We start from the raw sequence: 19,866 nt of genomic DNA on the forward strand, positions 1-19,866 counted from the left end.
GTGCACAAACTAGACGTTTGTATGTGAATGTCAAGCTGTTTGGCATAACTACAAATAGGTATTTTTTAAATTCACCAGCCAAAATACATATATCAAACTGAGAGAGAAAAATATTTATACGCATAATGGCTCTTGGGGTTAGATGTCTGCATATTACTGAAAACTGAAAATGATATTAAATTAAGTAGAGATAGATATCAGCCACTGAACAAAACTTTAACCAGACTAGTAACACAGTCATAATAGATGTGCATAAGACTAGGTGGGCAAGATTCCTCCTTCAGTATTGCCTGTGTAATTTTAGTAGCTAGAGGAGAGTTTGTACCCTTGTCTTTTAGAGAAGCAATTAGGAAAATATTTTAGACCAAAATGCTTGTGTTTCTACAGGATATCATTCTGTAATTGATCTTGGTATACTCATGACTACATACATCTACTTGTTTTTTTTGGGTAACAAGTAGCTCCATAGAGCTTCCAAATGCTCTGGAAAAGCCAGTTTGCTGAGAAATGATACTTGTAGGATTTTATTACTATTATTTTTTATTATTGCTACTATTATTATTATTTTAAATCTGTAAAGTGAAGTTAGAAGAAGAGGAGCTGTAGGGAGTCTGCAGCCAGAGAACTTGTGAATTGTCCACTTACGTTTGGTAGGGCCATGCTCTTCTACACAATATAGTCAAGAACCTTGTGCTTTCATTTTTTACACTGTGCTCATGCCAAGAAGCGTGCTTTGAACTTTCACAGATTTGGCACAAGAGTTGTTTACATATAGGTCAGTAGGCCTAGACTTTGAGAACTAGGAAGGAAAGTCTTTATTAACTTATTGTTTCAGAAGCATAATCAGTGGTTATATTGATTGAGTGGCTATATTGATCACACAAATTTATAAGTGACTGCCATATTCAAGAAGTATAAATCTACAGTCACTAGTAATGCTTGCTGATATGAAAAAGATGTGTTTATTATTGTTAATAATATTAATATGTAGTTGCATAATATTAATTGGTAATAATTGTGTCATTAACATGACAGGAAACTTGACATGGCAAATCCAATGGCTACTGCATCAAAAGAAACCAATGCAATTTCATATAAATTTAAAAGAAACTTTTTCTGGCCATGTCCAAAGGAGGATCTTTGTGTCACTGGAAGGAATGGGTTTTATTAACTAGGAGTTCTTGTCCAGAGATGGTGAGAGCACACACCATTATAGCATAAGAGCAGAACCACAGAGTGGTGGAAAGTGCAAAATTCCCCTTGGAACTACTAATCATAGAAAACTTTCATGATATTGAATTTCACTGCTAGCTTCCAGCTTAAATTAGCCAGGACAAAGTTGAACAGAATCTGCGAAACTTTGAAGTTAATTTTGGACCAGTTTAATGTGAACTTGGGTTAGATTAAGTTTTAAAAGGAAGCTGTGTTAAGCACAGCATTTTTCCCTGATTAAATCAGAGGAAATAGGATGGAGCAGTACACAGAAAAATGTAATCCTAGCACTGTATCTAGATTTCCTCATCCCTCTTGTTTAAGCAGTAGCATGCAATAAATTTTGTAACTGCATGAAACACAGCAAAAACAGAATGCTATTTCTCTACACTTTTTTGGGGGGGGGGGAGGGGGGAATCATTTCTTACTTGCCTTCAATTTCTTTTTTGGATGAAAAGATGTGTGGGCAGTACTGAGTAGAGAGGCTCATCACATCAAAGAGCTGGTGCATGTAAAAAGCACCTGGACTGTCTGAAAACAAGAAGTGTCATAAATTCAGAAGAAAATCGAGGACATTGGCTTGAGTCTTCTACTACTCAGTACCAAACCCTGTCTTGAAAAAGACTCTTAGACAAGGCTGGCTATTGTGTCAGAAATATTTTCACTGGGACTTGAGTTCTGTTTGTTTAAAATGAATGTTTTTCATGCATCATGAGAAAGATTTCTCAGTAGTCTATTGCCTGATTTAGTCTCCATGCTTTCTACCCTGATGGTGCTGGAAGGATTACTGTCTTTTATCCACTATAAAGGTGAGATGTTTGTATGAGGTGTCTAAGTGGGCAACTGGAATGAGAACGTGTGAGATTCATCAGGAGCACTGTAACACAGGCACTGCTTTTAGAATATTTAAAAATTTGAAAGCCAAAAAGTTAACAAAATTATAGGAAAATCGATGTTGTTCTTTCTTTGAGTTTTCAAAATGGGATTAAAAAATAACATTAGAACACATGTACTTGTCACTTACAGATCTGTTAAGTAGCAAGGCTATTTATGTGGAGAGATTAGAAACCAAGCATTGTGTCAATTGTTGGTGTTTCAAAGGTTTTTAAGTAGAGCATGAAAGTAAATATCTACATTTGTTAAATATGACTTCATGTATTTAAGTCCCAGGCCCAACTTAACTATACCCCATACTTTGCTGAACTTTAAAAAGGTCATTTTTTTATTTAGTGATTCACTGCGGATTCTTTTATCTTAAAAAAGACACAGAATAGAAAAAAAATTGTCAGACAGCTTTGTGCATCTGCTCTCTTCATAATGATCCTTACTTACGTTTTGTGAGTTCAAAAAATGCTCCTCCTTTGTACAGATTAGATTCCCCATACATTGTTCCCCTATTACATACAGAAAAGGAAACTTCCTTATTTTGTCTGTCACAATAGGACTTTCTGCAGGTTTACTATAAGCAAATGATCATATTATTTTATTTGTCCATTAGATTCATTTTCCTTCATGTTATGTTCATCTAAATGCTTCAGCTGGGACAGCTGATAGCCACAGCTGAATTCTATGGTCTGGTTTTTTTTTGTTCAGAGGCCATGAGTTAAAATTACGTGAAGGAGTATCCATAGCTGAATGCTGTGGTCTGTTTTTATGCTCTGAGGCTATAAGTTAAAATTACATGAAGGAGTGGTGATGTGGTCAAGTTAAGAAAAGTGGCAATGGGAGAGGTTGGCTGCTTCTCTGAAATACTTCTCTAAGCAGAAGATGAAAATGGGAATTGGTCTCTGCAGGATGTAAGGGGAAGAATCCTCAGAGCTGAGCAGCAATGAGCATTTTCAGTATGCATGTGACCATCCTGATACTTCTGAAAAAGCAGAACTGGAGTATTTGCATTTGGTATGGGAAAGATGAGGCTTAGAATTATATATATATTTATAAATGTTTATATATTCCATACCATGCAATTAGAGTTAAAATGAAAAAAATATACATATAAAAAGAGAATTTCTTATATATATATATATATGTCCAGATAGAGTTTTATAACATCATCCATTTCAGAACTGAAGTTTTCCAATCAAATTCTTAACCAGTCATATACATATGGATATATACAGATTTGCCAAGAAAATGAACATAAACATCCTCTTTAACGAGTGTTCAATGAGTGTTTTTTAAATGTTATGAACAGCAAAATGCAGTTTGATTAAAGTGGTGATGATTTTTGTATTTACATTTGCTGTTACAGCATCTCTTCAGTAGAATATTTGAAGACAAATCTATTAAGAAAACAGATTTATTAATTCATGTTACAATCGTAAGTGATTTCATATTTGGATTTTTGTAACTTTTTAAATGTGCAAACATATCCCATTTCTTGGGAAGGTTTCTCGTAAGCTTTGGTTGGTATTTCCCTGTAACCATGCCAGTGATTTCTTCCATTGTGCCATTTCATAACAGAAGCTGTTTCCCAGAAAGCAGCAGTAGAGCAAACCTCTTCTGGTATACTGGGAAGCTGTACCAAGCGAGGCAATCCCCAGAGTACTGTTCTCTTAATTGATCCAGACTTCAAGTTCTGTTCTTGGGGAAGTGTATAAAAATTGACGAAGCAAGATGGAGGAATGCAAGGTAAAGGGGGATGTTAGCACAAGCCTTTGATGTTTCTACAGGCACGTATCTAAGACAGGTCCATGTCAGCTGTCTTGCACTGACTGCATTCTACTCATTTTAAAATCAAGAGCTGCGGTTTGAACAATTAAAGTGGTCAATAAGACTTATTATGAACTTAATTTCCTCTATCTGTATATAAAAGAAGAAATCTGCCCAGATGGAGAAGAGCAGTGCATTTCTGAAATAATCATCTAGGTTGTTTTGGAGATAAAGCACAGCTTATATCTTCCTCCTGCTTTGGCATTCTGTGGTTTGATAACTTGAATTCCCGAAGCTGCTAAATTTACTTTTGCCTTTCCTATGCAAGAAATGAAGAAACACTTTTTCTTATCTGCTGTTTCCTTCTTGATAGTATAATATCATCACTAAAGTGGTAATAGAGGTCACTGGAGGAGTCTTATTCATGCATTGGTCATGTAAGCATGATGGCTCAGAACTTCCCTGAAATCTCAGTTGTGTACTGAAGAGAGATGAATATCAAAAAAGCAAACAGTGACCTTTGTGTGTTAAGATGCACAACAGTGTAGTTTTTAAAGTAATGGGTCTGCATTGTATTCAGTGGATCTGTCCAATCACGGTGCATACTACTTACTTTTGTAAATGATGTGGGTATCTTGCCATTAACATACAGCCAAGCATGCTCAGAGTGACCAGAGAAGTTCATACATTTCTTTGTTTTGAATAAAGTCAAAAATTGCACTCACCATTAATAGGAATTAGGGAAATTCTGCAGTCTGAGTTTTGGTCAGTCCTTTTAGATGTTCAAGTTAGATCCTTAAGAATGAAATGACATCTGCTCAAAAATGATGTTCCTGTTTTGAAAGAGACAGTTTTATAAATTTATCAATTTGTAAATTATAAATTTATAAATTTGTAGTTATTACTACAAAATTAGATCTGTGGCAATAATAAATAGCTGTCCATTTATTTACACAAAAGATTTTCCGTAAGAGCAGGAACAAATTTCATCTAATTAAATATCTGTAACTATATTTAATACTATAATCTATATGATGAGAATTTTAAGTCATATTATTTTATATGCATATATTATGTTTATGAATGGTAAGAAGAGAATGCTCTCAAACTGAAAAAGAACAGTTTGATTATATTTAAACAAATCAATATTAAGCAGAAAAGCGCTGAAATATGCAGTGATTAATGGTCAGTTGCATTTTGACAACATCATATTATCAAAGGTATGCATTTACATTACAGCATTGCTATGTTGAACAGAACTGTGGGAAAGGCATATTTCATTTATCCCTATATGAACACTGGGTTTTAGGAGCAGAGACACTGAACTGGCTTTCCCAGGAAAATGTAATGTGCCTATGACATAGGTACAGAGGGAACCTAAGCTGCCTTACTCACAGTCCGGTGATCTAACCACATGTGAGGATGCAGCTTAACTAAACAATAGTTTGGAAAGTACTTTTTTAAAGGAAAGAGTGATAATGATAATGCATTTCATTATCTACAGAAAGAAAACCACAAGAAGAGATAGGTGGAATGTACGGTATGAGCCACAGAAACTGCATCTCTTCCTTGTGAGCGGCTGGTTAGCAATTCATTCTATGCAGAGGGTATGTGCTAATTCTGGTGGGTCTCTGGGGAGACTAAACGATGTTCCATCTAATAATTATTAGATCATTTCGATTAGTCCTAGGTGGAAGCACATAAAGGAGAAGAACTTTGCTAAACAGATAAAGAGATTTTTTAGTCTACTTTTAAGGCATTGAACACCACGAGACTAAGAATATTTTGAAAGCACTAGAAATAGTTTGCCACAGCTCCAAGTGGACAGTTGAATCACCATGATGAAGCAGCAGTGATAATCAGAGGGTGGCAGAAGGGAATTTTGCAATTCAAAGCATTTGGGAATTACTGGTGTGGGAGGTTGCAAAGAATATTTTCAATCTTTTTCTTAACAAGGTCAAACATAAGCCATTCCCTCTATTGTACTGGCACCAGAAATTTTGTTTCAAAGCTGAAATATGTATTGATGTGTGATGACATGGAAATTTAGCATTAAACTTTGCCCTTGTATATCGTTCACAGCAAAATAAGGATTCCCAGGGTTATTGTGTCAATTTCGTTAGTGTAAATTGCTGGCCTTCTCAGCATCACAGGAAAATATTACAGTTATCCCAAAGGCATTTTGTTACAGCAAAATAATAACATGCTGTTATTATTTATCGGTTTCATTTGGTTTTTGTTTTTATTCACATGTAATTTATCAGTGGCCTCAATGGGCTACAATCCATGGTATGTAGTGCTATTAAAACAAAACAAAGTCTCACCAGGGACAAAATGGATCCATTTTCTCCAGATTAATTTAATAGATGGATATTTCACAGAATGAGGGAGCCAAGTCTGCAGATGACTTGTTTTTTTTTAGGTTTGGAACTTCAGGGAACAGATGGGAAAGCAGCAGCACTAATATACCTTAATGGATCCACGGGACCATGTTTATTATTTGGCTTCAGTTCAGATTTTTTCTCTCTCTTTTTTTTTTTTTTTTTTGGCCTTGCTGAATCACCACAAAGTCTTTTCAGAATCTTTTTCCTTCATTTCTCTTAGAGATTTTTTCCCCGCTTTTGTTCCTTCTTTTGCTGTCATGCTCAATTATATATTTCAGTTTCAAAAAAGCACGAGGAATCTTCAGCTGTTTTGCAAAGAGAGAGTCATAGTACATGAAACTACCCAGAGAACTACAGGGAACAGGCAGGAATTTTCCCTCACAGCTCCACTCCAGGGACTGTGGATGCTGGGATCATGAGAAGAGCTGGCAGAGAGCTCAGCTCATGTGCACTTCCAATCTAGCATCTCCTCTTGCTCCTCTTGCGGACAGAGGACTGGCCTAGATGAACCACTGAACTGACTGTACAGAGCATTTCTTATGGCCCTGTGCTCTCAGAATGAATTTTTATTAATCACTGCAGAGTATACCAGATACAAACCTGCTGAGAAAACAGATTATCCATATAGGATAAGGTTTTTCTTTCAGCAAAATTTTGGTCTCTCTGGAACATACAGCTAACAACCAGAAATACTGATTATCAGAATTCAAATATTTTTATTTAGGAGCTTTGTGATATAAGAAACCAGTAGAAAAAGCTTCATGTATTTTATTAAAAAAACATTTTTTTAAGCTGTTCATGACCGTGAGTGAGTATAGTTACAACAAAGCCAAGGTCTAGATCTTGTTCAGAAAAATCAAATTGCAAAGATTTGAGCCTTTGCAACTAGAGGATAAACTCAAGAGTGTCTGGAGATTAAAAACAACTTAGAAATAAAAGAGAAAGTGTATCACCAAGATTCTGCTTATATTTGTTCTCACCATACTTGTCTGATCTAAGTAAATTGCTGCTAATAAGTAAAAAATTGTCCTGAGTTTACCCATAAGTGGAGGCAAAACACAGCTACTGATTTTTTACCGTGGAACTTCTGGCCACCAAAGGTGACAACACCCCATGGGAGACCTCAAATTCAATTTCCAGCTATGATTGCCATTTTACTCAGGAAGATACTGGATCAATGTGCGTCTTGTCTGTGAACACGGCTTGCTTCTAAATTTATGAAATCTTAGAGCTGCTTCCAGCTTTACTGAAGGACAGCATGAGTGTGGTCCCCTGCAGGGATCTACCTTGGGCCATCCCATTTGCTTTTGTAGCACATCTGAACTGCACGCTCCTATGCAGATGACTGCTGTCTGCTCTCAGTTCACATGGCGCACAGTAAGGCTTGACTTATATTTTACATGCAGCATCAAAGTCTCTGAACTGCCGTTAATAGTGCAGTCTCTTTGCAGATGTCTTTTGCATGTTATGTGCAGAATAACTTTATTTCTTTCAAACAGCAATTTCATTATATCTCTCTAGTCATTCTGCTCGCTGACATTTGAATCCATCTTACATTCTGCTGAACTGGAAAACAATACCATGACAGGAAACTTGAAAATAAAGAGAAAGTAGTGAACTCATAATTTGTTAAGTGCACTTCAGCACAACTCAAATAAGGATCATGAGGCATGTTGGGAAAAAAAAAGATCCGATACTAGTAGACAGGGAGTGTTCTGTCCTCCTCAAGGTCTCATCACTTGACAAATGACATAGTACAGGACTCTTACTACATTGGACACACAGCGCGGGTCCAGTGTAATCATATGAAGCATGGATGTCTCAGCAAAGACTCAGTGACAGAGGTACATGGATAAATTGGAATTACAGCAATTGCAGAAATTTATTTCATCATCATTTTAGTCACTGACCATACTCGCATCTAAAACTTTTGCTTGCATAACACAGATAACTGAACCTCTGAGTAAGCCTCATTTTCCCCGCTTAATTACTGGTATTGCAGCAAACAAACAAAAAGGCATTCACACAGAGAATGCACGGCCGTGCATTTTTCTGGGTGATCCATTGTACCTAGTGCCCAAAGTGTGCCTCACTGTTTCTCAAAACAAGAGATATAAATAGGCAGGCATTTTTGTGCCATTTTAATGCTGAGTACTACACATTCCAGAAACTTCAGTTTTTCAGCTGGCTATTTTTCTTTTCCTCTGTTCTGACAGAGCAAATGAATCTAGCCTTCTGAAAGGCCACCCACTCCTTGAGAGAAAAATCTAGGAATAAACTCAAAGATCAGGAAAGGGCTTTGCCTAGAAATACTCCTGAAGCAAAGCATTGGGAGTGTAAAGAACTAAATGAGAAGGTTGATCTGAATTCAGAGAGTATTTTGCTTGCAAAGAGCAAAGGCAATGAACTTTAATCTGAAAAACCCCGACTTTTCCGGTGTTGTTTTAAATCCTGGTCACTAATGAGGGGCATCAACTAAACTCAAGGGGGATGAGGGAAACCTTTATGGCAAGCCAGAAAACTGCCTGAAAAATATTACGTATTTATTTATTTATTTATTTATGGCCCCCTATTGTTTCCACGCCCTGGGATCTGGCACTCAGAGAGCTAGTAATTTCCTCTGAACTCTTTTAGAAAACACCAAGATTGATATGGAACATTAATGTCCCGTACAAGTAAAGTTTCTGTTCATGGGTGAAGTGCTGTAGCATGAAGGATCATTTTTAGGACATCACAGGGAGTTCCTCACCTCATTATATTTAGCAATACAGCTCTCAAACTTACAAGCACCTTGCTGCTAGCAAAAAAATTCCTAAATCTGCATTCGTGTCAGCAAGTTTCCCAGATGCAGTCTGTGTTAACAGGTCTTGGTGCAATGCCAAGTATTTAATTTTCACCTGAATAGTAAAACCTACCAGAGCTCTGGTATCAATCAGAGCCTTGCATTGCCCCGAGGGCATACTGGACTCTGGCTGTCTGAGACTCCCGTGTCCCTTGGTGGAGGGTGAAGGCCAAAATCCTCCAGGGATGACTGCAGGCAGAATCAAGTCCTTAATCTCAGGTATGGAAATAAGAGAGGCATACAATGAGAAGAGGAAGTCAAAATAGCTGCATCATGCTGGGACTGCTCACTGTGAATACCACTGTGCAAGTGAACATTTTAGAAAACCCAGGGTGTATGCAGTCTTTTCTTCTGTCAGTTTTACCAGCTGATTCACCTAATCTAGTCTGTTAGAATACTCTAGAGTAGGCGTGCCCAACCCGGGCTCAGCACAGCTCACAGTGCAGCCGCCCCCCACCCCCATTGAGTGGCCAAGCCTACTCCCAGGTGTGAGTGAGCACCCATCCCTTAGCCCAACTGAACATCAGTGAACTGTTAACCCTATTTGGGCTGAAACCAGGGCACAGGGCACAGAGGAGTGCCAGCTCAAGTACTTGCCAATAAGCTTATGCATTTTGATACATTGGCTAAACACTGTCCTGTGAACAGGTTTCAAGACTGCCAAAAAATCATCAATTTTTTTTGTATATTTGCAACTCCATTTTCAGTCAACATAACTACATGATCTACAAATTTTCAAATGAAAAGTATAGAGCTGAATCACACATTCAACTCAAAAAATTAATCATGTCTCCTTAACAGACTTTTATAAGCCCTATCAGCAGAGAGAAATATCCCTCGCTTCACAATCAACATTTCACCACTTTTGGCAGTATGCATATTTGTGAACAACTGTTCTCAAGTATGAAGCACAGAAGAAATAAAACTTCATCAAAAATCTCTGATGAAAACCTTGTGAGCTCACTACATATTACAACCACTGCCACTGAACCAGAGTGAATCATTAATTTCAAAAAAGCAAAGTCAAGCATCCCACTCTTTTTATAGTTGTAATGCTCTCCTTTTTTTATATTTTAATAAAAGTATTAAAAATCAAAATGTCTTGTTACTTATATACATTAGTTATATAATATTTTTTTATGAAGGCTGCTCTGAAAGTAATGCCCCCTATTTTATGATGTTGGCTCACAATGCCAGAGGCGGATGTCGGTGGCATAACAGTAAGGGTTGAACCTTCCTGCCAACATTCCATGACATTTTGTTGCTGTGTGACAGATGGCAGCAGAGAGGAGTCTGACAGAATGGTGTCTGACATGGAAGTGCATATCAAGCAAAGGTGTGTCACTGAATTTCTCCATGTGGAAAAAATGGCACCACTGACATTCACTGAGCACAGTGAGGTGGTGGGTGATGCAGTGGCAATAGAGTGGTGAGCCATCTCTGCTGGTGTAGGTTTTTATGAGCATGTCATGCAGGATCTTGTTCGTCTCTGAAGAAAAGTAATAGCTAACAGTGGTGACTATGTTGAAAAATAGTGTTTTGTAGTTGAGAATTTGCTCTATCAAACAGCTTTACTGTGCTGGTTGTAGCTGTTCAGTTTCCACAGAAATAAATAGGAAGCTTTACTTTTGGAGCGACATACATATGTGTGGCCCAAGAGAATTCCTCTTCATTCAACATGGCCCACGCAAGTCAAAAGGTTGGGCACCCATGCTCTGGAGGATAAACACTCAGCAAGTGTGACCTTGATCTAACAGTACACTGAATAGCTTTACTGTCCCTCTTCTAAGAAATTAAATGTCAAACAATGAACTATGCAAAACTCCTGATCGTGGCATACACTGTCTGTGTGAGATTGTAACAACTGCTGGACTATAATCTTTGTACTCATGTTGTTGTCACTGCAGTTTTGTTCTGGGCTAAATTTGTCTGATCAAAATGGATTTACTCCTCATTTATGCCACTGAAAACAAGGTTAGTGCAAATGGCTGATCAAAGCAACTTCTCCAACTTGTAGCATCTGGTCTGGGACAGACGCTGGAAGCTGTGACTCAGTGCTTCTGGGCTGTTAGGGAGGAGGCTCATTTGAATAGATCCTCAATTCCCAAAAGTTCGGCTACATACAGCTCTGGTCCTGGACCACCCTCCTAGGCTCTTGGCACTCCTCCAGTAACGCTTCCAGGCTCACAGATGAAGTTGCAGATTTGCTGTGGTGTTTTAATTCTTAATTTTTCTTCCACAATGCATTTTGTTCAGGGTAATTCTCTTCAGGAAATTTGGAAAAGGCCGGTTTGGTGACCCCAGAGAAAAAAGTGTTTACAATTGGTAGTGAGTATACAGCAAACACTGCAGGGCACTGGACATCTGGACCTAAACACAGGAAAAAGCTTAAACATTACTGCATTTCCTGTGCTGCAGTCTGCATTCTAGTAATGGGTGTCTATGGACACCAGCTTTTCCTTCATAAGCTTAGGAAAATGGGTACTTGTGTTTGCACTAGCCAGGAGAGCAACCATACAATTGTAGTCTGCCATGTAACAAATGCAGGGCTTTCCTTCTGCTGACAGTAACTCTTGATGCTGCGTATCTTTTGATGATTTGTCCTCAAACACATAGTCTGACTCCTACTCCAGTTATGTCTGTAAACCATGTCCTTATTTTGCTTTGCAGTTACTGTGCCAGCAAGGAGAGATTTTCTTTAGCACATCCATCACAAAGTGCCTACCTGTCAGTTGGAGGAGCTCACTCATTTGACATCTTCATACGCAGGGAAGATGAAAGAGATTCCTTACTGCAATTAGTGAGCTGAATCTATTGGAAGATGTGTAATTTGATATGCATATGCCAGTTTAAATTGCAAGTAATTCCTTAAGAAACTTTAAAAACTGTACTTCACAGTGTACCAAAAGCACAGGAAGGGAGACTCAATCCCCCAAATTAATGACTTCTAGTTTTGGCTTGCTATTTGCTTTGAGTGATGAATTGTGTGTAATTGCTTTTTGGGTTAGATGCTACTGACTTGCTTTTACGAAAAAGCCTAGAACATTACCTGTTATCATAATTAGGGAAATAAAAACGCAGGAGCAAAGTATGCCTGTTCAACTGGAGTATATGATTAGAAAAACAGAGAAGGTGACATAAGAAATCTTTAGCACAAGGACAGGAAGAGCCTGTCCAACTCAGTAGGCCCAGTCTTTTCTTTTTCCCCTTGTTTATCTGAAAATAACATCCTTTTTTTTTTTTTTTTTTTTTTTTTCATGCTGTTCCTCTAACTTACTCTGAGCTAGTCTTTAATTTCCTGCACTTTTTCCATCAACACTGCATAAAATCTTGGCAGTGAAGTAGTTCTGGTGGAAACATTTCCTAGGTTCTTCTAGGTCTTGAACCCCCTGTATGCTCTAATCTATTTGCCTGTAGTTTTGAAGTGCAGGGTGTCCAGTGAGCACACGGTTTCATTCTGCTAGCTGTCTGTGAATTATAACTTCACTCACTTTTAATGCTCTTGTGCCAAATTAGATTAGCCTGAAAGCTGCTCTAGTCAATGTTTTAAAAACATTGACGGTTGCTTGTAGCTATGCTTTTTGACCAGCACTGAGCTGTTCTATCAGTCTTCATTTTCCCACTTAAGCACTGTCAGAACAAGGAAGTATTGTAAAAAAATCCATATTTTTTTTCCCTGTGAATCTGATTTTGATCAGCCAGGAAAATTTTATCACATTTCCTGAGGCAAAGAAATCAGCGATAGTTGTGAGGGACAAAGTGGATATATTCCATTGGAAACCATGGCCCTGGATTTTTAGAAGACCTATTCAAATTATTCATACCTCAATATTTTTGAGATGTTTAAGGCATGTACCTCAGCTAACCCTGCCATAAGCAGCGACCTCTTTTCATCTTCACTAATAGCCATGCACCACTCTCTTTAGTTCTTTACTTCAGGAGACAATTTTTATCCTACATGACTCTAGCCCAAATCCTTTGTTCTATACCTTTTATTCAGTAATCTTTGATGTGCAGCAACCCTGACTATCTTCTAAAAACCTAATTAAATTAGAATTCTCCTTATCTATCACTGTAGTAATATCTTCAAAGAATTTCAACAGGTTAGTTAAGGTTGAATTCCTTTTCTTCAGTATAGTCTGAGTGCCTTGAGATGTTATCCCTCTAACAGAGAACTCTTTAAAATAGCTTTCAATAAATTCTTTAAAACAATCTTCAAAATCATTCGATCACCATCTCATCTTACCTGACACGTGTACCCTTTTTGATAATTGATCTTAAGTTGTCTGGCTTTGTTGTTTTATACAGGGATTCACTATAAGTTAGTGAACTTCATATCAAAATTAAAATGGAATAAAGTGTATCTTCAAAGATTCCCTTCTATTCTTAGCCACTAATGCTCATAGACATCATTCTGTTTGAATGAAATTCTGCTAACCAATTACTTTGCCTACCAAATATATATGTATTCTTTCTCCTTTGACTTTGAAGACTGATTCACAGCTGAGAGCAGTTCACTTTGTATTTCCTCTACAAAGGACGGAAACAAAATAAAGATATAACAATTCTATTATTTTTGAACTCATAGTAACTTCCCAATTTTTTCTTTTCAGTATTCCAGTCAGGGTGCAAATTTAATGCATAGATGGAAGAAGACCAGTTGGATTCATATGATGTCCTAGTACTGAGAGTTGTCCTATCATTTATGCTTGATTGCTTTCTGCTTTAATTTTATCTTAAAAAAAATCTGTTTATTCTAAATCACACTCTGGACATTCCTGCTTGTGAATCCTTTTATAACTTGCGTATCCATAATCATACTGTAAGATTACAGAGCATCTGGAGTACTTTCAGTTTTCCAAGCAATTCCACTTGCACGTGTGCAGAACACATCCAATGCTTGGCTCTGTGAAGCTGAAGGGCCCTTTGGGCCGTCTCCATTTCTGCTGCTGCCTGGCGCCTCTCAGTGTGTGATGACCTTTCAGTTCCTTTTCTCTACGTTCTCTGCTTACAGTAAAGCTCTGTTCTTCCACCAGCAATGAGCTAACCAGACACCAAAGCTAATTCCAACTGCTTGGAGCTTGTAGGAGAGATTTTACTCAGACCTCTGTGCGAAGTGGTCAGCCAAAGCTGTGGTTTTGCAAAGACCTAGGAAGCGTGGGGGTGTTTAGGGGCAGGAGAGGGAGACGTGAGGACCTCAGGAGAGCTACTATTGCTTGCTTGTGGAGAGCACAGACAAATGAGACTGCAAAATACCTCCTGGAACAAAGCAAGGGCTCCAACCTTGCTTCCTCCAAGCTGGACTTGCCCTGCAGAGCACAGCCAACAGGCATTATTTACACAGCAGTATGCAGGCAGGATAGACTCCTCATTTGCCTTGTTTGAGGAGTCACAACCACCCTGTTCTCTCCTCCACTGTGCCAACCTGTGCCTGGGCTTGTGGCTGCTACAGCAAGAATGGTATGTTTCTGCCTGAGCATCATGCTGTAACTTTCATCATGCTATTATTTAATGTAAAGGTATGGTCAAAGCACACACATTAGTTGAACCAAAGTTAGGAAAAAAAAAATCAGAAGTATTTTGAACTGAAAACGCACTTTTGAGGCCAATGTCTATTTTGTTGAAGTGGGATAACCTTTTGGTAGGTTTGCAAGCATGTGCCAGACAAATGTTTTACAACAAAAACATATTGCTGCAATCACAGACTGATAGAATGACTGATTATCATTTAAGAGACCCTTTGTTCTGGCTCCTCATGTGCTTATAGTCTGAGATTCATTTCTTTCTGAAATTGAATTCATATGTTCTGCAGAAAAAAAGATCCAGCCCCTCATTCTTCTACTATGAGGTCTGTTTTCTTCCCCATCCATGGCTATAGGATAACTGATTTTCTGAGTCCTAGATTAAGATTTTTTAACTCCAGTGAGCTCAGAGTGCTTCAAGAAGTGAAGATCAGTGCCAGGATGTGGGGAGCTGTATGGAAAGCCTGCTGCATGCTTTGCAAAGGCAAATGCATTACCTCTGATAGGTGCCTGGAATATAGAGAGCAACCCAAATACAGTTTCATGACGGAGCCTCCCCACTCTCATCCCTTCTTACACAGATTTCAAACCCACAGATTGATTAATTGGCCCTCTGGGGCAGTGAAGTGTTATCCCTTTAAGAGTTGCCTGCAGTAACGAACTGCAGCATAGCCAGGAACTGAACCTTGCTTTGGAGTTCCAGTCTGGTGCCTTTTACCACTTCCCTCTCTCACATGAACGTTTACATTTCTGACCTTTGGAAAAAAAGCACAGATGCTTATAAATACTAATATTTGCACATAGTGCTCTTGGTTTTGAAATAGCTTTAAAGTCTCTGCAAACCAGCTGTCTCTGTAAACGTCAGTCTGTCCAGTGGAGAGACCATCCTGAAAGCAAAATTTGCATTCTATCTTTGGAATGGAGACAAAACCAGCCCGCTAAACTATGTTTTGTCACACTAGTTCTCTCTGGCACAGGATAAGGGATTCTAAGGGACAGCTGCTGAGTTGTATCTAGGAAAACTAAGAGTACCAGAGAGTTTAGGAGGTGGCAGTGGCTTACCTCTGGTGGGGATTTGAGGAGCGCCGTCTTGATATTCTTTGTTGCTAACCAGCCTTGAGAAGAGAGCCCTTCCTCAGCAGCACATTTATCCCAGTGACAGAAGAAACAATCCCCACAATAACAAAATAAATCCTGGGATAAAAGTTTGCTTGCACATTACTTTTCTTGGCATTGCTATACAGGATGTGCACGCTCATTAACTCTATTTATTGTTTATACCACATTTGCCATAAACAATGATTCAAATTTGAAGGATAAGAGCACCTCTACATTTTGAAATATACAACATATTGCTGTATCTTACATATCTACACCCAGCCAATTGCAGTCTTTGTTTTCTTCTCTTCCTCAGGTTTTTGGAGATCTATATAGAATTTCATTGCCCATCAAAGTCAGCACAAATCATTTTAAGAGGCCTAAAAGAACAATCTCAAAGGCTTCACAGTCCAGAGAAGAAAGAATTTGGAATGTGTATACTTACACTTATTTTTTTATAAAACTTTCTTGAAGTGTTGCAAACTGAACTGTAAATGCTTCTTCTACATTGGCCTCTGCTAACAAGTTCATTATCACTTAACACTAAAGCTTAACTGTGGTTTCAGCTGCCTTCAACATTTTCAGTTAAGCATATGGTGAACAATCTGTCTGATTGCTTTATGGAAATAAATACACTATTCCTTGGTTGCCCTTTCCATGCAAATTTGTAAAACATTGGATTTATCAACTTTATTGGTCTAAAGTTGAAAATTTTAATTCACTCCAGTGAGCTCGGCAACTTTACAGGTGGTAAAGTGCTTCAGCTCAACTGCCACCAGGGCAGGTGCCTAAACCTCTGCAGAAGGCATGCTGTTCCCTTTTGCCAAACAAATAGTGCTTATTTTAGTTTAGGTTTGGTGAGCTAAATTCTAGATCACCAGCCACCACCACTTCCAAATATAAAGACTTTAGCTTAGAGAGGCCGCTGTTGGGACAGTGAACAAATGCAGAGCAGCAATCCCTCACTTCCCAGGCAACCTGGGGGTCACTAGAAGCCACTGTAATTTAGAGGAGTCCCTGTGTCCTCCTGGAAAGTGAAACCACTTTAGAAGCAGAAGAGTAACATAGAAATGCTACAATTAAAAATGCAGATAAATGACAAGAATAACATTTTTGGGGGGTTTTGGAGGTAATATATCTAGAAGTACTGTCTTATGTCACCAATAAGATATGCGGACCTGTTAGAATAAATTAAACTGAAAAAAACGGGCTAGATCTCCAAATCATGGCCACATTATCAGTTTATATGCAACATGAACTGATAGAGACATATATGAAAAATACAAATGCTGCACATTAAGTCTTCTTCCTGCCTTCTAAGGAAGGGTATGGCAATCTGGCAGAAATAAAATACAAAAATCTTTCTTACATTGCGCAAAAGCACAAATGCACAGATGATCTGTGTTTGTACAAACATACACCCAGGAATCAAAACACAGCTGTAATGTCTACATTTAGAGGCAAATAACCTTGACCATGCTCTTTTAATAATCTTCCCATTAGGGAATCCAACTACTGAAGAAGGATATAACCTTGAGAGATTTAACCAATCCTTGAATCTAGTATTCATAATGTGTCATCTGATCATAGAAAAAAAATATTATCAGACTGCACTGATAAATAGTGGCTTGACCCTGAAGTCTTCCTCTGGCATAAGTACAAACTTAGGATGTCCTGGAAGCTGAAACTCTAACTCAAATATAAGCAATGCAGAGTGTTCATTAAGGATGTTTCATCTGAAAGAAACATGCTAGCAGTCTAACATCACATTCCTGTATCAATCATAACACAAAACGCAGAACGAAAAGTCTTCCATCCTCCGAATTCCTCCCACTTCTCCCCAAGTTACATCTTCTAGCAGCTCACCCCTGTGAAGAGGAACTTTGTTAGTGTTTTCCAGTAAATGAATGAGGAATTACTGAAATAGTCCTGAAATTGGTCTTATGCTTGAGCCTGCTTTCTTTTCCTCCAGCATTTCCGGTTGAATCTCGGTAGGTTAAAGCCTTTATGCATTTTGGACATACTGTTGGTATTACAAAACTGTAGAATTTGCTACTTTCAAAGAGTCTGTTTATTTGAAATATTATGTGACAATTGCTTCACATTAAACAGACAAAAAGTGTGATTAAACTGTAGCTCTTAGTGTAGTCTTTCTCAGCTAGAGAAGCCTGTGACACATAAAAGTGTGTGCTTTTATTAAAGAATAAAGCATGCTGAGGTCTCAGTCCTGTCTTGCAGTGACACAAAGGCTCCAAAGCAGCGTTTGAACAATGACCTGCACAATCAGTCTGATAATTCTAGAAATAGAACCCCAGTGTGCAGCAAGGAATATAGCTAAACTGAATCTGTCATGACTTAATGCTTAAACCATCATACATAGTGTTTTTGGTTGCTGTTAGGTATCTAGTGCCTGAGCATCAGCTGTAGTTTTTATGTTTGTTTGTGATGGCATATATGACTAACATTCCAGGAGGATGCTAAAGGAAAGTTCCATGGCAAAATCCACTCCCTGTAATATTTCAGCCTTATGACTACAACTCTGTGCAGTCCCTCCCACATAACTGCTCAGTTGTATTTCAAAATCAAAATGATTTCCAACATTCCTGGTTAGCACATTCAGAGGTTAAACATAAACCAGAAACCAACACTGGCTATCATTAAGCATTCCTGTGTCAAATACCTTGCTGAAGCAAAATGATAAAAGCTCAGCACGTCATTCTTGGGAGGTATGACTGATTTTTTTTTAATACTTCTATTAATATTCTTGTTTAATTACAGTCTCACAATTACTTTTATCTATCTATATAATTCCACTTTGTTTAGTCTTGTGAGCCATTGTTTCTCGTTTAGCCCTGTGCCATGTCCCAAGAAAAGGCTGCAGGATTTCACAGAGTGTTATTACATATTGTAATGTACTACTGTAGGTCTAATGTGACATACACGTTAGCAAAATACTTTGTGAAATCTAACTCTAGAAGTCAACTATAGAAAAAGGTACCTATTTTCTCATATATTTTTTCACTTTACCATAATATGTGTAGGTTTTATGTGATGCACAATAGTTTTGTTTCTTTGTTTCTTGGTTCGTTTGTTTCTTTCCACGAATATTTATGCCCATTAACAAGGATTGTTCCCATCCAGCTGGCAAACATCTTTCCAATGACTGCTTTCTTGAATGTAATGGAATATTTTTTTTCTTACCTACTCTCTTCCTCTCCTGGCACTCCTGGAAAAGGTGGAAAGGAATAAGGAGTTCACAGGCCATGGTCCATGTAGCTGAACAGGCTTTCAACCGCAGCATCACCAATTTACTATTTTTAACAGTTATCAAAAACATTAATTCTTGATGGTGCCAGTCCATAAAGTTTTCTGAACCAAGTTGAAAACAGCATCTGAGATAAAACTACAAAATTACAAACTATTAAATGAAGCCTATGGGAATGATATACTGCCATTTGTAAATGTTATACTCTGCTGTTTTGGGTCCACTTCATGCTCTAACATTTTCTTATAGATTACATGGGTGACATCAAGAAGGAATTCCATTCACTGGAAAGTTAAAAGACTCAATTAGGCCCCTCCAGTAATCAAAAAGTGACATACATTACCAGGATCTTTCCCAAGCCCATTCTTTCTCTTTCAGAGTTTTATAAAAATGAAAATAGTGTCAGAACATGAGGTATTTGATTGTGCAATCCATTAATTTTCCCTCCTCTGATAAGTGCAATATTACCATAGATATATAACACAATAGGCTCTGGTTACATGATAAAATTCACCATTTTATCAACCAATTTTGAGCCCAGCAAAGAGCAGCAGATATAACTTCCAAGAAAGGCTGACAGATAGAACAAGTTATGGAAAAAAGATGGAATTCTTTTGGTTTTCTCTTCAAGTGGAGGAACTGAGAGAACTGGGATTGTCTTTGTGTTTCCAGACATTAAAAACACATTTTCCTTATCTTCTTTGTAAAGTCTACTTAATGCAGCAAGAAGGTAATGATAAAAATGTCACAAAAGTGCAAATAAGTGAAGCTGAGGAATTCTCCCTAATAACTGAAATAGCTTAAAATATTTTTACTAAAATCCCTCAAATCTGGAAGCAATGGGGAATCACCGACATCCTATTTAAAAACAACACTGTGGGGAAGCGACTT

The sequence above is a fragment of the Gallus gallus genome, chromosome 2 (genome assembly GCF_016699485.2).
Source record: "Gallus gallus isolate bGalGal1 chromosome 2, bGalGal1.mat.broiler.GRCg7b, whole genome shotgun sequence".
Classification (NCBI taxonomy): Eukaryota; Metazoa; Chordata; class Aves; order Galliformes; family Phasianidae; genus Gallus; species Gallus gallus.